The sequence below is a fragment of the Arachis hypogaea genome, chromosome 1 (assembly GCF_003086295.3).
Source record: "Arachis hypogaea cultivar Tifrunner chromosome 1, arahy.Tifrunner.gnm2.J5K5, whole genome shotgun sequence".
Lineage (NCBI taxonomy): Eukaryota > Viridiplantae > Streptophyta > Magnoliopsida > Fabales > Fabaceae > Arachis > Arachis hypogaea.
The window spans coordinates 22,331,011-22,339,396 of record NC_092036.1 but is presented as its reverse complement, the minus strand read 5'-3'; the positions used below and the strand labels follow the sequence as shown (position 1 = coordinate 22,339,396).

Here is an 8,386-nt window from a genome sequence, read left to right as displayed (position 1 = left end):
ACGCGTTCATAGGTGAGAATGATAATGAGTGTCACAGATCATCACATTCATCATGTTGAAGTGCAACGAATATCTTAGAATAAGAATAAGTCGAATTGAATAGAAAATAGTAGTAATTGCATTGAAACTCGAGGTACAGCAAAGCTCCACACCCTTAATCTATGGTGTGTAGAAACTTCATCGTTGAAAATACATAAGTGATGAAGGTCCAGGCATGGCCGAATGGCCAGCCCCCAAAACGTGATCACAGGATCAAAAATACAATCTAGGATCCAGGATATTACGTGGTCAAAAGACACTAGTACAATAGTAAAACGTCCTATTTATACTAGACTAGCTACTAGGGTTTACAGAAGTAAGTAGTTGATGCAGAAATCCACTTCCCGGGCCCACTTGGTGTGTTCTTGGGCTGAGCTTGAGCTTTACACGTGCAGAGGCTTCTTTTGGATTTGAACGCCAAGTTGTAACGAGTTTTTGGCGTTCAACTCTGGTTCGTGACGTGTTTCTGGCGTTTGACTCTAGAATGCAACATGGAACTGGAGTTGAGCGCCAGTTTACATCGTCTAATCTCGAATAAGGTATGGACTATTATATATTTCTGGAAAGCTCTGGATGTCTACTTTCCAACGCCATTGAGAGCACGCCATTTGGAGTTATGTAGCTCCAGAAAATCTATTTCGAGTGCAGAGAGGTCAGAATCCAACAGCATCGGCTGTCCTTTGTCAACCTTCTTATCAGAGTTTTGCTCAGGTCCCTCAATTTCAGCCAGAAAATACCTGAAATCACAGAAAAACACAAAAAATCATAGTAAAGTCCAGAAATGTGAATTTAGCATAAAAACTAATGAAAACATCCCTAAAAGTAGCTAGATTCTACAAAAAACTACCTAGAAAAATCATGCCAAAAAGCGTATAAATTATCCGCTCATCACAACACCAAACTTAAATTTTTGCTTGTCCCCAAGCAACTGAAAATTAATTAGGATAAAAAGAAGAGAATATACTATAAAGCTCAGAATATCAATGAATATTAATTCTAATTAGATGAGCGGGACTTGTAGCTTTTTGCTTCTGAACAGTTTTGGCATCTCACTTTATCCTTTGAAGTTTTGAATGATTGGCATCTCTAGGAACTTAGAATTTCAGATAGTGTTATTGATTCTCCTAGTTAAGTTTGTTGATTCTTGAACACAACTACTTTCACGAGTCTTGGCCGTGGCCCTAAGCACTTTGTTTTCCAGTATTACCACCGGATACATAAATGCTACAGACACATGACTGGGTGAACCTTTTCAGATTGTGACTCAGCTTTGCTAAAGTCCCCAGTTAGAGGTGTCCAGGGTTCTTAAGCACACTCTTTTTGCTTTGGATCACGACTTTAACCACTCAGTCTCAAGCTTTTCACTTGGACCTGCATGCCACAAGCACATGGTTAGGGACAACTTGATTTGGCCGCTTAGGCCTGGATTTTAGTTCCTTTGGCCCTCCTATCCATTGATGCTCAAAGCCTTGGATCCTTTTTACCCTTGCCTTTTGGTTTTAAGGGCTATTGGCTTTTTCTGCTTGCTTTTTCTTTCTATTTATTTTTTTCGCCAAAATTATTTTTTTTCGCAAGCTTTTGCTTTTTCACTGCTTTTTCTTGCTTCAAGAATCAATTTCATGATTTTTCAGATTATCAATAGCATTTCTCTTTGTTCATCATTCTTTCAAGAGCCAATAATTTTAACATTCATAAACAACAAGATCAAAAATATGCACTGTTCAAGCATTCATTCAGAAAATAAAAAGTATTGTCACCACATCAATATAATTAAACTAAATTCAAGGATAAATTCGAAACTCATGTACTTCTTGTTCTTTTTGTATTAAAACATTTTTCATTTAAGAGAGATGAAGGATTTATGGATTTATTCATAGCCTTAAGACATAGTTACTAAATACTAATGATCATGTAGGAAAGACACAAACATAAATAAACATTAAGCATAAAAAAAACAGAGAAATAAGAACAAGGAATGAGTCCACCTCAATGATGGTGGTGCTTTCTTCTTGAAGAATCAATGATGTCCTTGAGCTCTTCTATGTCTCTTCCTTGCCTTTGTTGCTCCTCCCTCATTGCTCTTTGATCTTCTCTAATTTCATGGAGAATGATGGAGTGTTCTTGATATTCCATCCTTAATTGATCCATATTGTAACTCAAGTCTTCTAGAGAAGTGTTGAGTTGTTCCCAATAGTTGTTGGGATGAAAGTGCATCCCTTAAGGCATTTTCGGGATTTCTTGGTGATGAGCTTCCTCATGCCTCTCTTGGGATCCATGAGTGGGCTCTCTTGTTTGCTCCATCATCTTCTTAGTGATGGGCTTATCCTCCTTAATGGGGATGTCTCCTTCTATGATAACTCCAGTTGAGTAACATAGATGGCAAATAAGATGAGGAAAAGCTAGCCTTGCCATGGTGGAGGACTTTTCGGCTATTTTGTAGAATTCAAGGGAGATGACTTCATGAACTTCTACTTCCTCTCCAATCATGATGCTATGGATCATGATGGCCCGATCCACAGTAACTTCGGATCGGTTGCTAATAGGGATGATGGAGCGTTGGATGAACTCCAACCATCCTCTAGCCACAGGCTTGAGGTCCAGTCTTCTTAATTGAACCGATTTGCCTTTGGAGTCTCTTTTTCATTGAGCTCCTTCCACACATATGTCCGTAAGGACTTGGTCCAACCTTTGATCAAAGTTGACCCTTCTTGTGTAGGGGCGTGCATCTCCTTGAATCATGGGCAAGTTAAACACCAACCTTACATTTTTCAGACTGAAATCTAAGTATTTCTCCCGAACCATTGTAAGATAATTCTTTGGATTTGGGTTCACACTTTGATCATGGTTCTAGTGATCCATGCATTGGCATAAAACTCTTGAACCATTAAGATTCCGACTTGTTGAATGGGGTTGGTCAGAACTTTCCAACTTCTTATTTGGATCTCATGTCGGATCTCCGGATACTCATTTTTCTTGAGTTTGAAAGGGACCTCAGGGATCACCTTCTTCTTGGCCACAACATCATAGAAGTGGTCTTGATGGGCTTTGGAGATGAATCTCTCCATCTCCCATGACTCGGAGGTGGAAGCTTTTGTCTTCCCTTTCCCTTTTCTAGAGGTTTCTCCGGCCTTAGGTGCTATCAATGGTTATGGAAAAACAAAAAAGCTATGCTTTGGGTGGGAAAGTAATTTTGAATTTTGAAGGTAGGTGGGGTTTATGGGGAAGAGTGGAAGGATGTGAGTGGTGAAGAGGTAATAGGGAAGAGAGATTGAGGTGATTGGTGAAGGGTTTTTGGGGAAGAGTGTTTTTGGGATTGTGTGAAGAGGAGAGAAGGTGAGTTGAGGTAGGTGGGAATCCTGTGGGATCCACAGATCCTGAGATGATCCTGTGGGGTCCACAGATCCTGTGGTGTCAAGGATTTAACAACCCTGCACCAATTAGGCGTGTGAAATGCCTTGCATGCAATTCTGGCGTTTGAACACCGGATTGATGCTTGTTTTGGGCGTTCAGCGCCCATCTGTAGCATGTTTCTGGCATTCAGCGCCAGCTCTCCTCAGGGTGTATTCATGGCGTTTGAACGCCAGGATGTTGCTTGTTTCTGGCATTCAACGCCAGATCCATGCTCTGTTCTGGCGTTGAACGCCAGGCAGATGCTTCTTACTGGCGTTTAAACGCCAGTAAGTCCTTCCTCCAGGGTGTGATTTTTCTTCTGCTGTTTTTGATTCTGTTTTTAATTTTAGTATTTTTTTTGTGACTCCACATGATCATGAACCTAATAAAACATAAAAGAACAATAAAAAGAAAAATAAAATTAGATAAATAAAAATTGGGTTGCCTCCCAATAAGTACTTCTTTAATGTTAATAGCTTGACAGTGGGCTCTCATGGAGCCACATAGGTGATCAGGTCAATGTTGTAGACTCCTAACACCAAACTTAGAGTTTGGATGTGGGAATTTAACACCAAACTTAGTGTTTGGCTGTGGCCTCCCAACACCAAACTTAGAGTTTGATAGTGGAGGCTTTGCTTGACTCTGTACTGAGAGAAGCTTTTCATGCTTCCTCTCCATGTTTACAGAAGAACACCCTTGGGTCTTAAACACAAGGTAGTCCCCATTCAATTGAAGGACTAATTCTTCTCTGTTAACATCTATCACAACTCCTGCTGTGGCTAGGAAGGGTCTTCCAAGGATGATGCATTCATCCTCCTCCTTCCTAGTGTCTAAGATTATGAAATCAGCAGGGATGTAAAGGCCTTCAACCTTTACCAACACGTCCTCTACCAATCCATAAGCTTGTCTTACTGACTTGTCTACCATTTGCAATGAAAATATGGCAGGCTGTACCTCAATGATCCCCAGCTTCTCCATTACAGAGAGTGGCATAAGATTTATGCCTGACCCTAGGTCACACAGAGCCTTTTCAAAGGTCATGGTGCCTATGGTACAGGGTATTAAGAATTTACCAGGATCTTATTTCTTTTGAGGTAAAGTTTGCTGAACTCATGTATCTAGTTCACCAATGAGCAAGGGAGGTTCACCTTCCCAAGTCTCATTTCCAAACAACTTGGCATTCAGCTTCATGATAGCTCCTAGATATTGAGCAACTTGCTCTCCAGTTACATCTTCATCCTCTTCAGAGGAAGAATAGTCTTCAGAGCTCATGAATGGCAGAAGGAGGTTTAATGGAATCTCTATGGTCTCTATATGAGTCTCAGATTCCTTTGGGTCCTCAATAGGGAACTCCTTCTTGGTTGGGAGACGTCCCATGAAGTCTTCCTCATTGGGATTCACATCCTCCCCTTCCTCATTGCATTCGGCCATATTGACTATATCAATGGCCTTGCAGTCTCTCTTTGGATTCTCTTCTGTATTGCTTGGGAGAGTACTAGGAGGAGTTTCAGTGACTTTCTTACTCAGCTGGCCCAATTGTGCCTCCAAATTTCTAATGGAGGACCTTGTTTCACTCATGAAGCTTAAAGTGGCCTTAGACAGATCAGAGACTATATTTGCTAAGTTAAAGGTGCTCTGCTCAGAATTCTCTGTCTGTTGCTGAGAAGATGATCGAAAAGGCTTGCCATTGCTAAACCTGTTTCTTCCACCATTATTAAAGCCTTGTTGAGGCTTTTGTTGATCCTTCCATGAGAAATTTGGATTATTTCTCTATGAAGAAGTATAGGTGTTTCCATAAGGTTCACCCATGTAATTTACCTCTTCCATTGCAGGGTTTTCAGGATCATAAGCTTCTTCTTCAGAAGATGCCTCTTTAGTACTATTGGATGCATTTTTCCATCCATTCAGACTTTGAGAAATCATGTTGACTTGCTGAGTCAACATTTTGTTTTGAGCCAATATGGCATTCAGAGCATCAATTTCAAGAACTCTCTTCCTCTGAGGCGTCCCATTATTCACGGAATTCCTCTCAGAAGTGTACATGAATTGGTTATTTGCAACCATTTCAATAAGTTCCTGAGCTTCTGCAGGCGTTTTCTTTAGGTGAATGGATCCTCCTACAGAATGATCCAGTGACATCTTAGAAAACTCAGACAGACCATAATAGAATATATCTATCATGGTCCATTCTGAAAACATGTCAGAAGGACACTTTTTGGTCATCTGCTTGTATCTTTCCCAAGCTTCATAGAGGGATTCACCATCTTTTTGCTTGAAGGTCTGAACATCCACTCTAAGCTTGCTCAGCTTTTGAGGAGGAAAGAATTTAACCAAGAAGGCCATGACCAGCTTATCCCAAGAGTACATGCTATCTTTAGGTTATGAGTCCAACCATGTTCTAGCTCTGTCTTTTACAGCAAAAGGGAAAAGCATGAGCCTGTAGACTTCAGGATCTACTCCATTAGTCTTAACAGTCTCACAGATCTGTAAGAACTCAGTTAAAAACTGGTAGGGATCTTCTGATGGAAGTCCATGAAACTTGTAGTTTTGTTGCATTAGAGCAACTAGTTGAGGTTTCAGCTCAAAATTGTTTGCTCCAATGGCAGAAATTGAGATGCTTCTTCCATCAAACTTGGAAGTAGGTGTAGTATAATCACCAAGCATCCTCCTTGCATTATTGTTGTTGGGTTCGACTGCCATATCCTTTTCTTGTTCGAAAATTTCAGTAAGGTTGTCTCTGGATTGTTGTAATTTAGCTTCTCTTAGTTTCCTCTTCAGAGTCCTTTCAGGTTCAGGATCAGCTTCAACAAGAATGCCTTTTTCCTTGTTCCTGCTCATATGAGAAAGAAGAGAACAGAAAAGGAAGAGAAATCCTCTATGTCACAGTATAGAGATTCATTTATGTTAGTAGAAGAAGAAAGGGAATAAGAGTGAAGAAGAATGAATAATCTAAACACAAGGGTGAGGATAGGAGTAGAGATTTTAGATGAAGAGAAGTGTTAGTAAATGAATAAATAAATAGAATAAGATGAGAGAGAGAAGTTTTCGAAAATAATTTTGAAAAGGAGTTAATGATTTTCGAAAATTAAAGGTGAAATAAAGTTAAAATTAAAATTTAAAACAATTAATTAATTAAAAGAATTTTGAAAAGGAGGGAGGTAATTTTCAAAAATTAGAGAACTAAAATTAGTTAAGTGGTTTTGAAAAAGATAAGAAACAAACAAAAAGTCAATTAGTTAGTTGAAAAAGATTTGAAAATCAATTTTGAAAAGATAAGAAGTTAGAAAAGATTTTGAAATTGATTTTTGAAAAAGATAAAAGTTTGAAAAAGATATGATAGAAAAGATATTTTGAAAAAGGAATTGATTTTTAAAATCAAAATTGATTACTTGACTAACAAGAAACTAAAAGATATGATTCTAGAATTTAAAGATTAAACCTTTCTTAACAATAAAATAACAAACTTCAAATTTTTGAATCAATCACATTACTTGTTAGTTAAGTTTTGAAAATTTGAAATAAAATAAGAAAAAGATTTTGAAAAATTAAATTAAAAATTTCGAAAAATAGTAAAAAAAAATGAAAAAGATTTGATTTTTTGAAAAAGTTTTGAAAAGATAAGGTTTTTAAAAATTGAAAATTTGACTTGACTTACAAGAAATAACTAATTTTAAAATTTTTTTGACTAAGTCAACTCAAATTTTCAAAATTTTGAGAGAAAAAAAGGAAAATATATATTTTTTATTTTTAAATTTTTAATGATGAGTGAGAAAAACACAATTATGACCCAAAACATGAAAATTTTGTATCAAAACACATGATGCATGCAAGAACATATTTTTGAAGATCATGATGAACATCAAGAACATATTTTTGAAAAATTTTTGATGCAAAGAAAACATGCAAGACACCAAACTTGGAAATCTTTCATGTTTAGACACTATGAATGCAAAAATGCACATGAAAAACATCATACAACACAAAACAAGAAAATTTAAAGATCAAACAAGAAGACTTACCAAGAACAACTTGAAGATCATGAAGAACACTATGAATGCATGAATTTTCGAAAAATGCAAGAACAATATGAATATGCAATTGACACCAAATTTAAAACATGACACAAGACTTAAACAAGAATCACAAAATATTTTTGGTTTTTATGATTTTATGAATTTTTTGTATTTTCTTTTATTATTTTTGAAAAATATATAGGAAAAAGAAAATAAGAAATTCAAAATTTTTAAGAAGAATTCCAGAAATCTTTCAATGTTAGCCTAAAGATCCAATCCAAGGGTTGGACATGGCTTAATAGCCAGCCAGCTTTAGGATGGCATTACATGCATTGAGGTGATTAGTTGAAGTCTCATTCCAAAAGGATTTGGATATGGATTTACATCCAACTAGGATTCAACATGCTTCTTGAAACTCTAGAATCCATTCTTAAAAATTCTAAAGCCATAGAATGATTTATTTTTAATTAATTTTTTTTCGAAAATAAGGATAATTTTTTTTTGAAATTTTTTTGAAAACAAAACAAAAAGAAAATTACCTAATCTGACCAACAAGATGAACCGTCAGTTGTCCAAACTCGAACAACTTTTTATCAGAGTTTTGCTCAGGTCCCTCAATTTCAGCTAGAAAATACCTGAAATCACAGAAAAATACACAAACTCATAGTAAAGTCCAGAAATGTGAATTTAACATAAAAACTAATGAAAACATCCCTAGAAGTAGCTATATCCTACTAAAAACTATCTAAAAACAATGCTTTTTTTTTGCAACGGCGCCAAAAACTTGGTTGGCGAAATTGTGATCTCTAATAATGGCATTCAACTTGGTATGTGCGTTTATAACTCAGCACTTTCTTCACAACCTCGCACAACTAACCAGCAAGTGCACTGGGTCGTCCAAGTAATAAACCTTACGTGAGTAAGGGTCGATCCCACGGAGATTG

The 8,386-nt window shown here is 37.0% G+C and overlaps 1 non-coding gene across 1 annotated transcript; it reads left to right on the top strand.

Annotated features, from left to right (window-relative positions):
• Positions 1–5,626: 5,626 nt before the first annotated feature.
• Positions 5,627–5,730, top strand: LOC112713811 (small nucleolar RNA R71). Its single transcript, XR_003158776.1, has one exon. It is a non-coding gene; the product is annotated as a small nucleolar RNA R71 (small nucleolar RNA).
• The last annotated feature ends 2,656 nt before the right edge of the window (positions 5,731–8,386 follow it).